The sequence below is a fragment of the Agelaius phoeniceus genome, chromosome W, assembly GCF_051311805.1.
Source record: "Agelaius phoeniceus isolate bAgePho1 chromosome W, bAgePho1.hap1, whole genome shotgun sequence".
NCBI lineage: Eukaryota > Metazoa > Chordata > Aves > Passeriformes > Icteridae > Agelaius > Agelaius phoeniceus.
Window position 1 is genome coordinate 5,292,604 of NC_135301.1, and position 5,107 is coordinate 5,297,710.

Here is a 5,107-nt window from a genome sequence, read left to right on the forward strand (position 1 = left end):
GAGACAGCTCCATGTAATCAAAATGCCCGTAAGGCTTTCTATGAGCAGCAAAAGAGGGAAGAAACCCCAACAGAGTGGTTAGAAAGGTTGAGGAAAAAGATGAGGTAGTATTCAGGAGTTGACCCTGACACAGCAGCTGGACAGATCTTACTAAAGATAAATTTTGTCACTCAGGCCTGGCCAGATATATGGAGAAAGTTAGAAAAGTTAGATGGTTGGCAAGAAAGGTTAGAGGATCTTTTAAGGGAAGCACAGAAGGTATATGTAAAAAGGGACAAAGAGAAGGCCAAGGCAAAAGCCAAGATAATGGCAACTGCTATTAGGGAAGGAAACCAGCACGAAAAAAACATCTCAGGTAAGGGAGGGGGATTCTGAGTACAGGAAGATAGATGGAGGGGGGATGCAGGTCCTTGGGACTGGGCACAGAAAGGAGAGTTTGGGAAACGAAGGAACTTAGGACCAGTTTGCTTTTACTGTAAAAGAATGGGCATATCAGAAAGAATTGCCCCCAGAAGGAAAAGGACCTGAGGGTCTATGAAACTGAACAAAAAGGAGAAGCAGAAGATTAGGGGTGTCAGGGACTCTACCTCCTGGGGACAGAATACCATCAGTAGCCCTTGATAACTTTAAAAATAGGCCCCCAGGAAGAAGAATTTGAATTCTTAGTAGACACGGGGGCTGAAAGAACTTGTGGTTGTAGAATCCCAAAGGGGTGCAAAAAGGGTCAAGATACCATGCAAGTAGTAGGTGCAAAAGGAGAGGGGTTCAAGGTCTCAGTTATAAAGGTAGTAAAGTTTGAAGGGGCAATAAAGTAGGAATCAGGGATGTTCTATTAGTTCCAGAAGCAGGGTGCAATTTATTAGGACAGGATTTACAGGTGGTTAGGCATTGGAGTACTCCCAAAGGAAGGAAAAATGGTGGTTAACCTTCTCCAATTAAGGGAAGAGGATAAGAGCAAAATTCATGTGATAGTGTGGACAAAACCAAAAAAATAGAGGTAAATTGAACATGAAACCTATAATAAAAAAATTAATTGATGACAGCCATCCAGTCCGGGTTTGACAATGTCATGGTTTGATGCTGGAGCAATGCCAGTGCCTCCATGAAAATAATATTCTCCTTAATGTCTGCTGTGAGATGTGACCAGAAAATAGAGCAAAACAGTCTACAACTTAGGAATAAAGGAAAAAAACTTTATTAACTTACAATATGTAAAAGAAACACACAGAACTCAGAAGGAAAACCTTCCAAAAACATTCCTCCTCCTCCCCCCACTTTCCACCACCACACAGTGAGACGAAACCTTGGATTCTCAATCCAGTTACCACCCCTCAGATAATCGACTCTCAGTTCATCACCACCCTTCAGATAATCAACTCTCAGTTCATCAAGAAGACATGAGTCCCTCTTGTACCATAGGCTTCCCCAGGAAACACCGTTGAAACCTCTTGTGTTTCCATGTCATACGTGGCACCTCCTGGAGAACATTTGCCATCGTGACCTCTTCCTTCCCTGTACAGTACTCTCACCATGGCACATGGACCAGAGCTGCTTCTAGGGTTCCCCTTTAAAGGATGTCTTGCCCAGTTCCAAAAAAAGTCTCTTGCTTTCAGGACACCAGCCCCCCCAAATTCACCCCCTGGGGCCGAGGGGTCTTGAGAACAGAGATCTTCACTGAAGACTGAGGGCACTACCACCCTCCTCACCCATCGTCTCTGTTCACGCACTCCTTCACATAACATCACTGCACTCTCTTGGCTCCAAGCCATTGCCTCCCCCTAAATGCAGTCTCTGTGTCACAGGGAAAAAAAATGGTTCTGTCCATGGCTATACAAGAAAAGTCCAGCCAAAGGCCACTCCATCATCTCCTCCCACCTAGGATTCTTCTCAACTCTTCTGACATCTTTCACTTGCACGAACTTTCATCATACTTGTCCATTTCCTCTTATTTCATCTCTATCTCTCTTTTCGTTCAGATCCAGGAGGATCAGTATTTGTAAGGTTTCCATCATTCAAGAAAAGGATTAAAAATCTTGGGCTCTGCCTGCCCAGAACTCCCACGACTGCCCTGCTGGGCACGTTCTCGCTGCACCCTCTCTGCATCTCCCCGCCTTCTCCTTCTTGACCGGCTGTGCTGCCAGCACATTATATCAAATTTCAAGGTGGCAAAAGCACAGGCACAGGCCCTCTCTCTCAGGAGTGGGTGGGGGGCTGCCAATGCCTCTCAGTGTTCCTCCACCCTTCCATCCTGCAGGGGCCTTCACCTCCCTTCTCTGTCCAAGGCTCCGGCCTACCTCACCCTGGCCGCATGGCTTCCCCTCCCCCACCCAGCCCGCAGCTGAGCAGGGGAGGTCTGGACTCTTCACTAACCGGAACCAAGAGAGCTTCCCCCTGGGAATTCTCTGCTTTTAACCCACTGTGTTCTCAGAGGCGTATCCATGTCCTCAGCGGCCACACCAGATGCCAATATTCAAATCTCAGCACTGATTGGTTTGACCACAAACTCCTAAAAAACTTACTTCCTTTTCAAACCAGGACACGCCTGGAGGGGAGACGAGGACTACGGCCGGTGATTCAGGACCTACTTGAGGACGGGACCTTAGAACCATGTATGTCCCCCCATAATACACCCATATTACCAGTAAAGAAGTCAGATGGGACTTACAGGTTTGTTCAAGATTTAAGAGAAGTAAACAAAAGAACAGTGAATTGGTACCCAGTAGTGCCTAACCCCTATACACTATTGAGTAAAAACCCCCCATCGCACCAGTGATTTAGTGTTATAGACTTAAAAGATGCTTTTTGGGCATGTCCACTGGCAGAGAAAAGTAGGGATATATTTGCCTTTGAATGGGAGGACCTTGATTCTGGGAGGATTCAACAGCTTCAGTGGACTAGGTTACCCCAAGGGTTTTCTGAATCCCCAAACCTATTTGGTCAAGCCTTGGGAGAAGTACTGCAACTCTTCTCCATCAAACCTGAGATAAAGCTCATCCAGTATGTAGATGATTTGCTTCTCTCAGGATGGGAATAAGATGAAGTTCAAGAATCCACCATAGCACTGTTAAATTTTTTGGGGAACCAAGGACTTCGAGTATCAAAAGGGAAACTCCAATTTGTAGAGAGGGAAGTAAAACACCTAGGACATGTGATTTTTCAAGCGAGCCGGCAGCTGAACCCTGAGAGAATAGCAGGGACAGCCTTACTCCCACAGCCAAAAACTAAGAGAGAAGTGAGAAGGTTTCTAGGCTTATTGGGATATTGTAGGCTATGGATTGAAGGATACACGCAGGCCATCAAATTCTTGTATGAAAAGCTTGTAGAAGGAGAGATTAGGTGGGAAACGATGATGAACAAAAGTTTGAGGCTTTAAAGCAAAAATTAGTCAGTGCACCAGCACTGAGTCTTCCTGCCTTAGACAAACCTTTTTATCTGTTTGGAGATGTGGAAAAAGGAGTAGCTCATGGAGTACTAGCCCAGGACTGAGGAGGATCCAGGAAACTGGTGGCCTATTTATCAAAACTGCTAGACCCTATCAGCTGGGGATGGCCAACCCGTATTCAGGCAGTGGCAACAACTGCTGTACTCGTAAAGGAAAGCAAAAACTTAACCTTTGGGGGAAAATTGAAAGTATATACCCCTCACTCAGTTAGAAATATCCAAAGCCAAAAGGCTGAGAAATGGCTCTCTGATTCACGAGTGCTAAAGTATGAATCCATCTTAATAAATAATGATTTAGAGCTAATCGTGAGTAACCAACTCAACCTTGCCCAGTTTTTATATGGAGAACCAGGTGAGGAATTATAACATAATTGTCTAGAAGTTATAAACTACCAAACTAGAGTAAGAGAGGACCTAATGGATCAACCACTCCAAGGAGGGAAATGATTGTACATCGATGGATCTTCAAGGGTAATCCAGGGGCACCAGGTATTGGGGTACGCTATAGTGGATGAAGAATTAGTAGCCATAGAAAAGGGAAAGTTACCTTCCAACTGGTCAGCCCAAGCATGTGAGCTATATGCCCTAAAATGAGCTCTGGAAATATTAGCACAGAAAAGGGGAACAATATATACAGACTCAAAATATGCTTTTGGCGTAGTGCATACCTTTGGAAAAATTTAGGAAGAGAGTGGGCTATTAAATTCAAAGGGAAAGGGACTGATTCATGAAAATCTTCTTTTAGAAGTGTTAGAAACCTTACAATTACCAGAGGAAGTAGCAGTGGTACACATTAAAGGGCATCAAAAGGGGGCGACTCAAGAGGCGTGAGGGAACAATTTAGTGGATTTGGAAGCTAAAAATGCAGCGGAATCAGGGACAGAAAAACTAATGATGTGTTGGGAAGGATGAAAGTTTGACAAGAAAGTCTCACAGATATGTATGCTTAGCAGAAGGATTTCTAAATGTAGAGTCTGATGAAGGAAGAGAGATGGAAGCAAGTTTTGATATAGAAGAAAAGAATTGCTGAGCCAGTCTTACTGGATAACCAAGGAGACAAAGGGTATGTTAGTTAGAAGGGGTTTTTATGACTTAGAGCAAAGGATAAACCCACCTCAAACAAGAAGATGTTTTTACCAAGCAGAAAGATAGCACAGGCAAACAAGTCAGGAAATGTTGCAAGCAGAAAAGAGGTCTCAGAATTTTCCACTGCAAGAAAACTGAAAAACAACTTCTAGCTTAAACTGTAATGTACTAACTTTTAGTGATTGGAGAATAGTAACATGAATAGGGTAATTATAGTAGTTATGATAGGCTATAGATAAAAGTTAAGGTATAGATTGGTTCTACTGTATTAAGATGCTCAGCAAAGAAAAGTATATAATGCATTGTGACCAAAACCAAAGGGTCTCCAGGCCTGCCTGTAGCTGGAGCTGACAGCTGTAGGCACAGGCTCTGTTGGCCACGACCCTGGACTGCTGTAATGTCTTGGATGGAATAAACTACATTTTGAAGAGCTTCCTGGACTCCTGCATCTCTCATTTAGGCTCTTAGAATGATGGTGTTAAACCCCATGGGAAAAATACGAGAAGTCCCGGTGTTTAGTGGGGCAGAAGGGGAAGAACTCAAAACAAGAGCCAAGAAAGATAAAAAAGGGAAGTGGAGA